The following is a 17,640-nucleotide window of genomic DNA, read 5'->3' as shown; positions in this document are numbered from 1 at the left end:
GGATTCCCCTTCTACTTCTCCATGCCTATACTGCATGCTGCTGAAACTCTTCCTCATCTTTATCAAAGGAAGGATACAAATGCTTTGGAGGGAGTTCAGAGAAGGTTCACACCATAAATATGTATGGAATCAGTGGGCTATCTGATGAGGAAAAGTTGGACAGACGATGCTTGTACCTGCTGGAGTTTAGAAAAGTAAGAGACAACATGGTTATAATAAACAAAACCCAAAAGGACTTAACCTGCCAAGATGTGGAGAGGATGACCCCTTGTGTGGGTGAACTCAGGGTGCTGTTTAAATATCAGGGCCACCTTTTAAAATTAGAAGTGTTTTGTTTCAGAGGGTTGTGAGTCTTTGGTTGTCTTTTCTTGAAGTAGCAGTGGAAACAGAATCCTTGAATATTTTTAAGGTATCAGGAGATAGATTTCAGGGGGTTGAGAAATTATCAGAGCTAGACAGAAATGCAGATTTGAGGTTACATTCAGCTCAGTCATTATTGTATTGCTGGAGATGCTGAAGGATGTACTCCCATTACTGATCTGTACAGTTGCATGTAATTAAAAGCTTTGAATTGCCCATGACCACCATTATGCTCAACAAATGGGAAACTAGCAGAGTGTGTAACTGTTGCAGGACAAATGACAATGTTGTTTACAAGCTATTTATTGAACAGGCAAATTGCTTCATTCAAAGTTCACCAAGAGTATGTCCAAATTGCCACCTGAAGGCCAGTTTTGGTCTCCTTATTTGCAGAAGGATGTTCTGACTATGGAGGGAGTGTAACAAAGGTTTACCAGACTAATTCCTGTGAAAACAAGATTTAAGGCAAGAGAGACTGAATCTGTTCGGTCTATATTCATTGGAGTTTAGGAGAATGAAGCAGAGTCTCATAGAAATTGATAAAATTTGAACAGGACTAGACAAGCTACACAAAGGAAGGGTGTTCCTGATGATTGGGGAGCCCAGAGCGTGGATCACAGTCTAAGGAGGCAGGGTACGCCACTTAGGGCCGAGGCAAGGAAAAACTTCTTCACACAGAGAGTGGTGAGTCCATGGAATTCTGTTATTAAAAAACAATTGAGGGCAAAAGAATGAACGTTTTCTCATGAACTAAGTAACACCATCAGTGAGCCTCTGGATGAAGCACTGGTGGTACGGCCCCCTTTCTACTTATGTGTTTGGGTTTCCTTGAGCTGGTGATGTCATTTCCTGTGGTGACACCATTTTCTGTGGTGATGTCATTTCCCATTCTTTTCCTCAGGGTATGGTAAATGGAATCCAAGTCAATGTGTTTGTTGATAGAGTTCCTGTAGGAAAACAACACATATGGACCAAATACTGAACTACAGAAGCAATCATCCCAACATCCACAAACAAAGCTGCATTAGAACATTATTTCAATGAGCCACCACACACTGCAGCTCAGAAGAACTATGAAGAGCAGAAGAAAATCACCAATACAGTGTCTTCAAAATGAACCGGTACCCAATGAACACAGTCCGCTAATTTCTCAACAACAAACTCAAACAAGCAGACAAAACACGCCCAGAAATCTTTGCCATTCTCCCCTAGATCAAAGACATCTTGGAAATAACTGCCAGACTACTCAGATGTCTTGGCATCATGGTAGCCCACAAACCCACCAACACACTAAAACAGCTAAAGAACTCTAAAGATCCTATACAGGCAACACACAAACCCAATGTCACTTACAAAATACCTTGCAAGAACTGTAACAAAGACTACATTGGACAAACAAGCAGAAAAATAGCCACCAGGATATATGAACATCAACTAGCCAGAAAATGCATGACCCACTCTCACTACTATCCTTACATACAGATGAGGAAGGACACCACTTCAATTGGGACAATACATCCATCCTAGGACAAGCCAAACCGAGGCAAACACAAGAATTCCTAGAAGCATGGTATTCCAACCGGAACTCTATCAACAAACTCATTGACTTGGATCCCATTTACCACCCCCTGAGAAAAAGAACAGGAAATGACATCATCTTAGGAAATAACATCACCACAGGGAATAATATCACCAACTCAAGGAAACCCAAACACATTAATAAAATATGGACCATGCCATCAGTTTTTCATCCGAAGGCACACTAATAATATTACCTAGTATGGTGACGAAACATCTGAAGACGAAGCTTCCAGCTCAGCGAGCAAACCTACTTCCATAGTTATTTATCTTTGCTGAACATATGACCGGTGGAGTGGATCATAGTAAAGTCCACTTCTGCTATTTCTCTCTTCATGAATGCTGCCAGACCTGCTGAGTATTTCAAGCATTTTTTGATTTCATTTCAAACAAAGTGTTCCATACTATCCACTGGATTCCCTGCAACAACTTGGCAAGGTTTCTTTTTGGCAGCACATCCCAAACCTCTGACCTCTGATCTCTGCTTCCAAGGAGCACAGGCAGATGTACAGGAGGTTGATCATTTCCAAGTTCCTCTCTACTTTGCACACTAGCCTACCTTGGAAATATACCAGTACTGATTCTTCATCAGAGTTCAAATCACAGAATTCCAGGAATAGCTTTGTAGGAGCATTTTTACCTCATAGACTGTTGCAAGTGACAAAGGTGACTCACCACAAAAACCAACAAGGGATGGGCAATAAATGGTTGCCTTTCTGGAAATACCCATATCCTAGGAATTTCTCTTATCTAAAAATGTTTATTGTAATAGCTAGTTTTGAAGTTACTTTAACAGACCTGAAGAGCCAAATATAACATTCTAGTTAAGGGAATCAGTCAAATAAGTGCGATGGTGACCCCTCCCATCCAGATTCTTAGCAGTGAAATGAACAGCGGAAACAATGATGATTAAAGGTCTTGGGAGTTAGCAACACAAAAATGGAAACTTTGATGAAGAAATCTTAGAAAGTCAGGGGAAGTAAGATTCCTGTAATTTAGATAATGTTTTGTGACAAACACATATTTCAAAAGCTCCGAAAGCTTGAAACCATTTGCTCAGAAATGTAAATGTGCCAAGTCTGTTTTCAATGCAATTTGGGTCCATACAAAATGATGCCTGAGCTTTCTGTTCAGGAGATAGCTTGATACATTTGTGCTCAATTAATATCTACGGTGAATGGTGCAGCATTTGTAATACAGATAGAGGCCATTTGATCTGAGTCATCTATATTTGAAATCATGAACACATCCAATTCTGCAATTTAACATTGAAAAAGCCTTCTCCCACTTTCTTTCATCTCATTCTATTACCATATCTCTCTATTTTTTTCTGCCTTGTATCTTTATACAGCTTCTCAGTAAATGGATTTTCATTATTGGCCTCAACGGCTCTAAGAGGCAGCAATTTTCATGTTCTAACCAACTTGAAAAAATTAATTTCTACTGGATACTATCTTCAACTTATACAACTTCCTGGTTGTGGAAAGATCTTGGTGTTTAATCTATCAAAACTACAAACACCTCCAATACTCCTCAGCTTTTTGTTTCTTTGAGAGTAGAGCCACAGCTTGTTTAGTTTTATCAAGTAGTCATAATCTTTCACTTCTGGTATCATTCTTATAAATCTCTTTTCGGTCATGTGGAGAATAGGGTGTAATAAATTGGGATGGATTTTGTGTAGGACCATTGAGATTCATGACTTGCCTGTACCCATGAAGATGGAAGTAAAAGCTAGGCAATGTTTATGTGCCTACCTCATCTCCATCACTGTAGCATTGACCCAAGATGGTACAGCATTGCTTCCCTGTCCTCCAATATTGTCCGCTAGCAATATTGAGCTGAATTTTATCATTTTGGCTAATTCCGAGCTGTGCTGAATTGTTTAGAGGGATTTACATCACGAAGCTGAATTAGTTTTTTTCACTGTATCTTTTCAGACTCACCTCATTAGTCAGTTTAACCTGAACATATGGTGCCTGTCATATCCAAAGCCCCATCAAAGCCATGTACCAGAACAGCTCACCACTCAGCAGGTATTTGCAGAACGATGGGTATTGTTGAAAGGCTACTGTTTACCTAGTCAAGAGTTGGGAACCTAGTGTTGCCTCTCATTGGCAACATGATAGCACAAAGCCACGAAGTCACATTGCAAACTGGCAAGTTACCTGAGCTGACATGAGCTTTTATTTACAGACAGCAAGGCAAACACGGAGAAAACTGGTAGCGACTGAAGTTCATCCTGATAATGCAAACCAGATTCCAGCAGCATGAGCACAAATATTTTACAGTCCACAATTGCTTGCTGCTCTCAGCTCCTGTCTGTTGGAAGCAGGTATTAATGAAGTTTTGTCTTGCTCATAGTGCCTGGCTCAGTTGAGCTTTGTCAAGGAAAGGACAACTTCCTACTTTCCAATGTCCTTATCTTCTTCCTTGAAAGACTGCTCCTGCTCTCCGAGTCCCTCAGAATTCAGCACATCACCTTGTTGCCTACTCCAGTTGTGCAGAGTACAGCATGCCAGGCTGATGCAGTATGGACTAAATGTGAGGCTCCCATACTAGTCCAAGCAATGGGACTACATCTTCAGTTGTCCTATCTCCTGCTGGCCCTGATTCAGGCACAGGCAGCATTAAACCTGGGCACCACATCAACCAAGGGATTGTACAATGGTGTGGTGAGCCAGTGTCACGGTGGGTAGCCCTTGCCCACCAGTCCCCACTCCCCCGCACTTTGTCAGGCATCAAGTATCTGAAAGTACTCCAGCATGTGAGAGTAATGGCAGCTGTGGGTAGTGAGCATGCACTGTGAGGAAGTAGTAATGGTGATCGCAGATCAACTGAATATTAATAGAACAAATCCCCTTCCTGTCGATGGATTCCATAGTGTTAACATATGGACCTCTCAGTGTGTGCAGTTAATGGCACAGTTTCTGCATTGAAAATGTGCCTCATTCATCCCCAGGAATTGGAATCTTGCGCACCCCATGTATCATGAGGGTGTTACAGCTTTGAGCCTGTCTCTGAGCTGAGTACTCCTCGTTCTCCCTGACAGCTCATTGCTGCTCCTGGGCTTGCTGTTAGCCCTCATCCTCCTGTATCCACCTTCACCTACTTAGGAAGGCAGCCGCAGTGAATGACATCCACCAACAGCTGGGGCACAGAACACTTGCTGGAACTTAACGACATCAACATCTGAAGTAGTGAAAGAGGTGCGTAGATCTTAGAACGTTCGTCATTGGCAGATCAGAGGTGTGCACTAGACAGTGAGATAAGCTACACTGTGATAACCAGTGACCTGTCTCCATCATCCATTCACATTTAGCCTCCATGTGCAGCAACTTGAGGATGCTGCTGTGCTAAATGAGTGACTAATGCTATTAAGAAGGGAATGTCTGCAATGCTCCCACAGTTTACGGACCCTGGAACCACATCAAACCTTCAGTTTCTCACTGCATTCAGTACAGACCATCGTTAGACTCTCATGACCAATGATGAAGCGACGTTGTTCGGTCTCATAATGATCATGAGGGTTTGCCAGATGTCAGTGTCGATAGATGGCAGGTGCCCATGGGTTGAGCCCTGAGAAGTTGTTCAGTCATAAACAACAAGGAGACTCTTTTTGGAGTAAGGAGCTCTGAGATACCCGCTCTGACCTCCATGTTGAGTTTTCTCATTACCCAGCTCATTTGGTGAGACGTGAAGCTGAATTTTAATGAGGTGAGTTGTGCTGATAACAAAGTGTTGAACAAACAATAACCACCCCCACCCCAACATTGGCAACTCACCATTGCCAGGTGGCAATCGTTCTAAATTACTTGTGAAAAGCATTAAAGGTGGAGCAATAAGCTCATAAATTTGAGATGGGACTGCCTGGACTTCTCACCGCCAATATTGCTCAGGCTTCTATAAGCCTTCCACCCATTATGTTCATATAATGCCTTGAACATGCTAAAAGTATCCCAGGGTGCCTCACAGGGCCATTAAACAACAAAGTTATGACACTGAGTCACATAATTAGATTAAATACCCCAAAGCTTTGCCAAAATGGTAGATTCAAAGAGTGACTGAAAGACACCCAGAGAGGGTGAGTGGACTGTATCCCAGAACTTGAGCCAAAGGCAACAACTGAAGCAGTCACCAGTGGTGCAGCATTTACAATTAACAATGCACAAGATGCCAGGATTAGACAATGGTCCTGCTTGTCTACTGCGTGTCACCTTGTTCTTCAAGACAGAGGGATGAACTGGATTGTTTATTCAGCACAATGGCTCAGTGGTTAGCACTGCTGCCACACAGCACCAGGGTTCCAGTAATCGAAAGACAGCTCAGAAAATAGCAGAGGTACCATAGCTTGGTCACTGACACAGACTCCACCTCAGACACTCACACAGACTCCACCTGAGATACTCACACAGACACCGGCTCAGACACTCTCACAGACTCCACCTCAGACACTCTCACAGACTCCGGCTCAGACTCTCACACAGCCACCGGCTCAGAGACTGACGCAAATTCCGGCTCAGACACTCTCACAGTCTCCGGCTCAGAGACTCACACAGACTCCGGCTCAGACACTCACACAGACTCCGGCTCAGACACTCACACAGTCTCCAGCTCAGACACTCACACAGACTCCGGCTCAGACACTCACACAGACTCCGGCTCAGACAGTCACACAGTCTCCGGCTCAGACACTCACACAGTCTCCGGCTCAGACACTCACACAGACTCTGGCTCAGACACTCACACAGACTCCGGCTCAGACACTCACACAGTCTCCGGCTCAGACACTCACACAGTCTCCGGCTCAGACACTCACACAGACTCCGGCTCAGACACTCACACAGACTCCGGCTCAGACACTCACACAGACTCTGGCTCAGGCACTCACACAGTCTCCGGCTCAGACACTCACACAGTCTCCGGCTCAGACACTCACACAGTCTCCGGCTCAGACACTCACACAGACACCGGCTCAGACACTCACACAGACACCGGCTCAGACACTCACACAGACTCTAGCTCAGGCACTCACACAGACTCCGGCTCAGACTCTCACACAGACTCTAGCTCAGACACTCACGCAGACTCCGGCTCAGACTCTCACACAGACTCTAGCTCAGACACTCACGCAGACTCCGGCTAAGACACTCGCGCAGACTCTGAATCAGACACTCTGACAGAATCAAGCTGAGGCTCTCACACAGACTCCAGCTCAGAGACTGACGCAGATTCCGGCTCAGACACTCACACAGTCTCCGGCTCAGAGACTGACGCAGATTCCGGCTCAGACACTCACACAGACTCCAGCTCAGACACTCACACAGACTCCGGCTCAGACAAACTCTGTCACTGGCTTAGATACTCATAGACACTGACCTAGACACGCATTCAACAGCTGAGATACTGCTATACTACTAACCTTGCATTTAATAGATTTATGTGCAGCCTAAATTCCCCGACACTTACGGCTCTGTCAGGCCAACGTTAAAGAATGTCGTCTTTATGTTACTTCTTCAAAATATTCCATAAGAGTTGACAGCATGAATTTCTTCTCCAGTTCCAAGTTAACAACTGTTGATTATACATTTCAGTTATACATTTATGCATTGTTTTTCCTGCCACAGATCTTGGTTTGAATTCAGTGCATTGAATTAATTATTACCAACATAGGCCATGGATTTTAACAGGGCTACTTCTTCCACAAGGTTAAACTGACAGAGTTTACAAGGTCATCAAGTTTCTGTCATTTTGTCATTAGATTTCAAGCGTTGTTGACTTACCAGTGTAGAATTTTACCATACTCTACACATTTAAGCCATTTCTGCAATAATATCACTGTCTTTCAGAAGCTAAAATACAGGACTATTTCAATCCCCACCAGCAATCTCAACTCTTCCTACATATCACTTCAGTGAGGGAAAGAAGTATAAAGGCATTTTCATGCCCCTTAGTGAGACCTGCTAACTTATCTGTGCTGAAGGCTAGCTTTTGGGTCACAGACAACAAAACTGCAGAGGCTGGAATCCAAAGTAGACAGGCAGGAGGCTGGAAGAACACAGCAAGCCAGATAGCATCAGGAGATGGTGGAGTTAACGTTTGGGGTGTAACTCTTCTTCAAGAATAGGGGTAGCTTTAGGGGGAACTGCAGATAAAGGGGAGGGGTGCAAGAGTGTATTGGATGGGAAGAGAGGCAGAGTGGTGAAGTAGTAATAAGTGAACACAGGTTGAGGGTACAGCCTGGGTGGTCAATTGGAGAAATGAATCCGGTTGGTAGCAGGAAGGAAGTGTCAGTCAGAGGAATGGAAGGGAGGGGAAAGGGCTGACAAGGGAATTTGGGGATGGGAAGGGATGTTATTTGAAACTGGAGAACTCAATGTTGAGTCGACTGGACTGTCGGCTGCCCAACCAGAAGATGAGATGTTGTTCTTCCAATTTGTGATCTCACTCACTGTGGCAATGGAGGATGGACATGTTAGAGCAGGAGTGCGAAGGGGAAGTGAAATTAGTGGTGACCGAGAGGTCAGGCTGACCCTTACGGGCCTTGCTGAGATGCGTGGCAAAACGTGCCCTGAGTTTACATTTGGTTTCACTGATGTACGGAAGACCACATCGAGAGCACCAGATACACTAAACTAGGTTGAAGGAGAGGCGGCTGAACCTCTGTCTCACCTGGAAGGACAGTTTGGGGTCCTTGATGGAGATGAGAGTGGATGGTGTGCTGGCAGGTTTTGCATCCTAGGGGTTTGGGAGGGGTGGGGAGGGTTGGTGGGGAGAGTGGCACAAACTGACTGACCAAGGAATTGGTCCTTGTGGAAGGCAGGAAAGGGTGGGAGGGGAACATGTTGTTGGTGGAGTCCAGTTGGAGTTAGCAGAAGTGTTTGAGGATGATGCATTGGGTGCAGAGATTGGCGGGGTGGTAGGTGAGGACAAGGATGACTGTCTTTATTATGTTTGGGGGGGTGTGAGGTTTAGAACAGAGGAGACGGAATGAAAGAAGCATGGTGGATAACTGTCTGGATAACGGGGAGGGGGGAGGGGAAGTTTAGCCACATCATCTGGTGGTTCTGTTATGTTGGTCATCAACTTGGTGCCAATCTGGTTGTCATTATCTACATGCCACTTTTGGTTAACAGTAGCTGTTCTTTTTATATAATGCAGTTAGGAACTGAAACAGCTAACTGATATCATGTAATCCGCACTCATCAGGATATAGGCCACTGTCTCCAGGAAGACCTCTGTTGGCTGGTATTGTAATGCAGAGTGACACCAACAGTATGGGTTGAATTCCTGCACTGGCTGGGGTTACATTGAAGGACTGTCCCTTGCAACCTCTCCTCCTTGTGGAGGTATGGTGACCTTAGGTTAAACCAGCACTAGCCATCTCTCTCTGATGAGGAAACAGCCCTGTGGTCTATTGAGACATTGGTGACTTTACCTTTTATCAATACTCCCACTGAATACATGAATAGGAAAGTTTTAGAGGGATATAAGTCAAATGCAGGCAAATTGGGCCAGTTTAGGTTAGAAAACCTGATCAGCATGGATGAGTTGTATAATGGGTCTGTTTCTCAGCTGTATGACTCTAAGACTCTAATCTATCTCAGCCTGAAATATGTACAAGGTCTCTGCCTCTGCGGCTTTGTGCCAAAATGTTCCAAACACTCATAACCCTCTGAGAGAAGAAATTCCTCCTCATCTCAGTCTTACCCTGGTGCTCCTATATTCTGAGACTATGCCCTCTGGTCCTAGACTTTTGCAAAAAGGGAAACATTTACCCTGTCAAGCCCCTTAAGAGTCCTATATGTTTCATTGACATCAGCCCCCATTCTCCTAAATTCAGATGAGTAGAGCCTCAACGTGTTTAACCATTGCTCATAAGACAATCCCTCCAAACCAGGGATCATCCTACGGAACCTTCTTTGATTTGCCTTCAATGAAATAATACCTTTCCTTAAATATGATGACCAAAACCATGGCTAAAACCATAAACATACTCTGTTTCACTAACACTTCAACCTATCTTCTACCTAAGACATTCTGTGGGCAAGCTTCTCCATGTTGGATCCTAGACTATTACAGGTAAGGAGGATTTGTGGCAGTGAATTGACCCCAAGACATCCTTGATGCTTCACCTAGATGGCTATGAATCTATGCGAACCATCTAGGTTGCAGAAGTGGACAGTACTTCACATATAAGATGATGAATAGAAACTTGGACTTTGACTGGACAGTGCCTGTTTGAATACATCTTCAGTTATGCAAAGATTACACACATTCAAGGAAAAGAAAAGATAAAAAATTCCAAACAGAAAACCTAGTGTACATATTGCAGCTGTAAGGGCATTGGTTAGGCCACTTGTGGAATATTGCATTCAACTCTGGTCTCCCTGCTACAGGAAAGATGGTGTGTAAGTTGAAAGAGTTTAGAAAAGATTTACAAGAATGTGGCCGGGGTTGGAGGGTTTGAGCTTTCGGGACAGGCTGAATAGGCTGGGGCTATTTTCCTTGGAGTGTCAGAGACAGAGGAGTGACCTTACAGAGGTTTATAAAATCATGAAGCACTCCTAATGAAGGGCTCTGGCCCGAAACGTCGAATTTCCTGTTCCTTGGATGCTGCCTAACCTGCTGTGCTTTAACCAGCAACACATTTTCAACATAGAGTGAATAGTCAAGGTTTTTTCGCCGGGGTGGGGGTTCAACACTAGGGGATATAGATTTAGGGCGAGAGGGAAAGCTTTAAAAGAGACCTAAGGGGCAGCTTTGTCATGTAGAAGGTGGTGTGCGTGCGTGTGTGTGTGTGTGTGTGTGTGAGACAAGCTGCCAGAGGAAGTGGTGGAGGCTGGTGCAATTACAACATTTAAAAGGCATCTGGATGGGTATGTGAATAGGGAGGGTTTAGAGGGACATGGGCCAAATGCTGGCAAATGGGACCAGATTAATTTAGGTTACCTGGTTGGCATGGGCAATTTGGACTGAAAGTTCTGTTTCCGTGCTGTACACCTCTATGACTCTATCAATGTTCAGCAGCTCAAACATACCGAGTCTGTCAGCTTCTGTGAATGCAGTATTCAACAGTACAAAGAGCAGTGGGAGAAAGTGAGGTCTGCAGATGCTGGAGATCAGAGTCAAGAATGTGTTGCTGGAAAAGCACAGCAGGTCAGGCAGCATCCGAGGAGCAGGAGAGTCGACGTTTCACACATAAGCCCTTTGTCAGGAATTCCCAATGAAGGGCTTATCCCCAAAACGTTGGCTCTCCTGCTCCTTGGATGCTGCCTGACCTGCTGTGCTTTTCCAGCGCCACACTTTTCTGATCCGTTTATAGGTCATGTTTTAAAAAAAAATACAGAATCTGACAGAACAGAAGGAAGTCTTTGATCATATTGTAAGAGCATCTGAAAATTATCTTAAATCAAATACTAATTGTGTAATGGAGTGAGGTGGATCTAATAAAGGATTTGATTTGTTGTTGTCACATAAAGCTAAGTACAGTGAAAAGTTTTGATTTGTGAACAGTACAAGCAGACCATACAAACAAGGACATTTAGATCATAGGGTGCTCAGACAGAGCAAGGCATACAAGGTTATGAGTGCACTGGAGGTGCACAAAAGCAAGATCAACGTTAGATTTGAAATTAGAGAGGTCTGCTCAGCAGTATAATAACAGCAGGGAAGGAGCTGTTCTTGAACCTGTTGGTTCACGTGTCCAAGCTTCTGTAACTGCTGCCTGATTGAAGAGATTGGAAAAGAGTATTCCAGTTACCTAGACAACCTGCTGAGGCTTTATGATCTTCACACATTGTCAGAATTTTGTGAAGATGTTGTTTTAACTATTAATTACAAAGTTGCAAATCGATTTTCTGATACATCTCTTTCAGATTTCATACCATCAAAAAATGATCACGTATCCAGATGGGGCAGATACTGAAAATTGCAAACAATACAAGATTGATGAGAACAGAAAACCAATTGAGTCCAAGATCATCAGGCTTGGTCAACCTTTGAAGGTTTGAAAACATCACCTCATAGACCAGAGCAAAATGTTGTTAAATCCTTTAATGCTGCAAATGCTGGATTTTCTAATCCAGATGTGGATTAGAAAAGCACACAAACAGAAACAATGACCAGCTTTATTGTATCAATGCAACTTTCGTAAACAAGTGGGACATTTCCAGAGAATGTTAAAAACAACCATTGAATCGCAGAACCTATAATGGTTGCTTGTACAAAGACGTTAACATCTTCATTGTTGGAAGATAATCCAGAATGCCAAGACATATCTTCAATAGTACATTATATGGTGATATGGCACCTTTGAAAGATATCAATCAATATTCATTAGGAGGTAATAGATGGCTCATCTGAACTTGATATAACACAGATCAGAGTCGAGAGTGCGGTGCTGGAAAAGCACAGCAGGTCAGGCAGCATCCGAGGAGCAGGGGAATCAATGTTTTCGGCAAAAGTCCTTCATAAGCCCTTCATGATTCCTGATGAAGGGCTTATGTCTGAAACCTTGATTCTTTTGCTCCTCGGCTGCTGCCTGACCTGCTGTGCTTTTCCAGCACCACACTCTCGACTCTGATTTCCAGCATCAGCAGTCCTCACTTTCTCCATATCACAGATCACACAGGTTAATTCATTTTGACATGACAGCAGAGCAAATATTGCTGTACAGTCTGAAAAACACTTGGTTGAAGTAAAAATGGTTGTAACATCCTGACTTCATATTACATAGGGTGGGTGGGACAACTCCTGAAATTATAGAGAATTCAACAGCACATTTGAAGCATGAAGATTATTCTTATTCAGAAAAGGTACATCTCATCCATAATCAGCAGAGCACAATACTGAGCAAGAATGCATGCTATTCTCTGCACTGACTCTGCCAAATGCAAGAGCTCACAAACGAAGAAAAGAGTCATTTCGAGCAAGAACTTGTCACTGGTTTTGGAAAACGTAACACAGAATATAGCACATGTTGGAAGATTCCGCATCTTTTAATGGAATGAATGATTTTGAATGATTTTTTAAAATTTTCACTTGTATTTTACAGCGAAAAAAACAGTAAAATAGAGTGAAAAGCTTTTCTATTGTTGCCACTATCCGGCACTATTTTGAATAGTTTCAAAAATAAGAAAAAAAACTGAAAGAGCTAGCTTAAAGAGAGTCCATCATCAACAACACTGTGCCACTATCCCTCTTCCACCGCCTCACCACCATCTACACTGGAACAAAGCACTGTGGTGGGAGTCACCACTCTTCAGGCATCATCTTTTGCCCACCTTGTCGATGTTGCTGTGAAGCCCTTCCATACTATTTCGCCGTCACTAGCACTGCACCCAACCAGTGACGAAGTGGCCAGTCCTCAGGCACCATACTGTGCCGCTGGGCCTAAGCCCCCAACGTTGCCTCCGTCAATGTGGCTGGGGCTGATCCCGATGCCAGGTCCTGTGTTGGCGCTGGAAAAGAAAGTAGGGGCTCACTCGCTGCCACTACCATGCCCACGCTGGACTCACGCATATCTGTGCTGGAGTTCCTCACCATCGCCAATGCTGTCTCAGCTCTGGACAAGACATAAGTAAAAAGAAAAGAAAAGCAATCAAAGTGAATGAGCCCTGGCTCAGGAACCATACTCTGCCACCTTCTGGATGACTTGTAAGCCACAGTTTCAGGAGATGACCAACATAGTCACCATCTCACAGGTGTCACGCCAACACAATGGTGTTCAAGCATGGTCATTTGGTCAAAACCTAAGCATTCTATCAGAATATGTTGTGATGTTACACTTCTCAAACACACAGTAGAAATCTATCCCATGATCACTGTCGATGAAAGCTTTCAGTTCTCTGACAGCAAGCTCTTCATTTAAGCTTAATGCGAACAGTGGATCTTGGAAGAGTTCATTAGGTGAGCCTTACCCCATTCATTTTTCCCTTTGGATGATATTATTACAACAGATTTGCCTCAGCTCCAGAGAATATGTAGCATGTGATATAAAGCATCCTGCAAGGACTGGACAGTGATCTACGCCTACGGATGATATCCCAATCCATGCAGAACTGACAGAAATTCATAATCAGAGAGTACATACAATTTTGAAATGACTACTGGCAGCAGGCCTTACCTTCAATGAATAATGTGTGTTCGTCGAGGACTATCTAATTTCCAGGACATATCATCAACAAGGATGGCATTAAATGAAGCAAACAAGGACAGTTAAAGAGCTCCATGCTCTAAAGTCAGTACCTGATTTGCAAAGTTTTCAGAAAATGGTTAACAATTTCTTTTATAAAAGAAAAGACTATAGATCCTGGAAATCTGAAACAAAAAAAACAGAAATTGTTGGAAAAACTCACCAGGTCTGACAGCACCTTTGGGAAGAAAGCAGAATTAACATTCTAGTCTGGTGACTCTTCACCTGCAATTTTTACATCAGACGGTGGTAAAATATTCCCTTGGCACCCATTACTGAATCCTTGAAATACTTAAACTGTTTCAACTATGGCATAGACACACATCAAGGGAAAGATCAAAGTTGTGTTGACCTTTGCAGAGTCTTTACCCATTGAAAACCATCTTTCTTGACTTTTATTGCTGTAGATGCCTCAGACAGAGTTATTGGAACAATTCTCTTCTAAGAGCAGCGGAAGAAAACAGTTGAAGTACTAACAGATGCAGAGACTTGGCATGCAGTTATTGAAAATGAAGCACTCTTAGTTACATAGACCTGTGAGAGATTTTCAGGTTACATAAAGTGTCTGACACTTCTTATAGAGACTGGTCATACACTGCTAATCTCACTGTTGGAGTGAAAACAAATTCGCAAAAATGCTTCTGCAGATATAACAATTTTGTCTTCATCTCATGTGATTTGCATACAAAACCAATGCAAGCAAGCAAGGTTCTATATAACAGCAGATACCATCTCCAGTTCAACTGTTAACAACCTTACACTAGTGGATCAAGCACAGAGAGCATGCCCAATGATACCCATTGATTCCCTCGCAAAACTGGAATCAATGGGTATTAGGAGCATACTCTCCTCTAGTTGAGTCATACCTGGGATATAGGAAGATGGTTGTTGTTGTTGGAGGTCAGTCATCTCAGCTCCAGGGTATCTCTGCAGGAGTTCCTCAGGATAGTGTCCAAGGCCCAACCACCTTCACCTGCTTTATCAATGAGCTTCCCTCCATCATTAGGTCCAACGTGGGGATGTTCACCGAGGATTGCATGATGATCAACACCATTTTCCACTCCTCAGATACTGAACCAGTCTGTGTTCAAATACAACAAAATCTGGACAATAATTAGGCTTGGGCTAACATGTTATAAATGACATTCATGGCATATAAATGCCAGGCAATCACCATCTTCAATGAGAGACAATCTAACCACTACCCCATGATATTCAGTGGTGTTACCATTATTGAATCCCCCTATCATAAGTCCAGGAACCATAATTGGCCAGAACTCAGTTGGACTCACCACATAAACACAGTGGCTACAAGACCAGGTCAGAGACTGAGAATACTGTGGTGCGTAACTCATTCCTGCCTTCCCATAGTCTGTCCACTGCCTACAAGGCACAAATCATGAGTGTGATGGAATAGTCCCACTTGCCTGAATGGGTGCAGCTCCAACAAAACTCTAGAAGCTCGATAGCATCCAGGACAAAGCAGCCCGCTTGATTGGCACTACATCTACAAACATCCACCCCTTCCACCACCCATGCTTAGTAGCAGCAGTGTGTACTACCTACAGATGCATTGTAGAAATTCATCAAAGATCTTTAGCCAGCACCTTTCAAACCCATAACCACTTTCATCTCAGAGGACAAGGGGCAGCAGTTACATGAGAACACCACCACCCAGAAACATCCCCCCAAGCCATTCACCATCCTGACTTGAAAATATAACACCATTCCTTTACTGTCCTTGAAAGTCCCTCCCTAACAGCATTTGGGTCAATCCACAGCACATGCACTGCAGTGATTGAAGAAGGCAGTTCATCACTATCTTCTCAAGGGCGAACTGGGAATGGGCAATAAATGTTGGCTCAGCCAGCCATGTCTACATCCCAGAAACGAATTTTAACAAATGCTGGAGAAATTCAACAGGTCTGGTAGCAAAGAAAAAAAGCAGAGTTAACATTTTGAGTCTGGTATACCTCTTCAGGAAAAAAAGAGCTGGAACATTTCACCGCAGGTCAATATTTTGCAGATGACTGGACAGAAAAGAAAGTTAGTGGCTTAAGTTATGAAAACCTATTTTGAACACAGACAATATTGCACTGTTGTTGATGACTTATTGTTTTGAGTTGACATTATTCCTCCCTCACTTTGAATCAATATCGTTGACAAGAATATCAAGGTCTCCCTGAGCTTGATCTCAAACTTCAGCCATAATGGTCAGGAATCACTAAACAGGAGGAAGATCTCATAACTGGTTATCAGACATGGCTGTATATTGCCATGAAAGAAGGAAAGAAGGACTCTCGCTAATTCTCTTGCCAAGCTTGTGAGTATGAGTGGGGACTGTCCTGTTTGTGTTTGAAGGCCCCTCTGAGCTCATAGTGGTTAACTATTTCTCTCCATAGATTGGGGTAACTAGCTGCTAACTAATATGTCATGGACATGATCTGTTTAACTAAGACCAAGCTCTCTTCTATTGTCTGGGCATTCTTCCTCTCCTGATATAGGCTGCTGTCCTGATATAGGTTGCTGTGACCAAGTCCAGCAAGACAGATTGGTGACAGTGACTCCAACCATGATACCTCACTTGGTTCAGCTGGGTTACCATGACAATGTAAGATTCTCCACCTGCTTTTAGTCCTCTGATAGATTTATTAGGAAAGATAAAAGGCCTTCTTGAAAAGTCAGGCATTCATGTTTCTAGGCTTCATGCCATACTGTTCTTATCAGATACAATGATCTGGATCTTTGAACAGCATCGAGCCTGATAACAAGCATTCCTTATCAAATCCCTCACAGATTGTGGACTGCATGTGAAAACATTCCGCACCTTGGAATCAAAATGATTAGCCACGACAGACACAGTGTTGACAAGCAAATCTTCATCGGTTCTTGGAGACTTATCAGAGTTCACAAATCTCTTATAGACTTAAACAGATGACCGGCCATTCTGTGCAGACAGCTTTAAAGATGTGTTAAGGTCTCCATGAAGTGATTCAGCCAATTCACAACACAGCTAGGGAGAGAAGTTAACTAGCCTCCCCCTTCGCCTCATCCTGCTGCAGCTGCTCTCCTGCCAATTCCAGCAGCTCCTCCCTTTAGTTGCTCAGTTCCCCGCCAGATGCTTCCTGCCGATTTCCTTCCATCTGAGTCTCCCAGATGTGAGTCCGGAGTTCTTGATAGGGTTCTTATGTGACACGACTGCTTCCTGCTGCTGCCTGGTATCAGTCATGTCACCTTCAGGCAGACCTGGAGGAAGAAAAGAGAGCACGTTGAAACAAAGTTGCTGTGAAATTCCTGAAATTGGTCCTGGCAGCAGAAGTGCCGATGTAGTGGCCCTTTAACAGTTAATTAATTGTTAAGTGGAAGTGAGAAGAGGAAACTGAACTCTGCTTGGCTGGCAAGGATCCACTTAGCACTCCCTTACTTATCCTCCCAATGGCCTCCATGCAAATTACTTGGAAAACTTTCCCCTCAAGTGCCTTGAGATCATACAATTTTACTGGTCTGCT

At 43.6% G+C, this 17,640-nt stretch overlaps 1 protein-coding gene across 1 annotated transcript in view; it reads left to right on the top strand.

The window, feature by feature from the left end:
- Positions 1 to 17,640, top strand: part of LOC132820461 (interleukin-13 receptor subunit alpha-2-like) — a 343,536-nt gene that overhangs the window by 30,977 nt on the left and 294,919 nt on the right. The window lies entirely within an intron of this gene.

Source organism: Hemiscyllium ocellatum, chromosome 11, assembly GCF_020745735.1.
Source record: "Hemiscyllium ocellatum isolate sHemOce1 chromosome 11, sHemOce1.pat.X.cur, whole genome shotgun sequence".
NCBI lineage: Eukaryota > Metazoa > Chordata > Chondrichthyes > Orectolobiformes > Hemiscylliidae > Hemiscyllium > Hemiscyllium ocellatum.
This window is presented reverse-complemented; position numbering and strand designations above follow the sequence as displayed.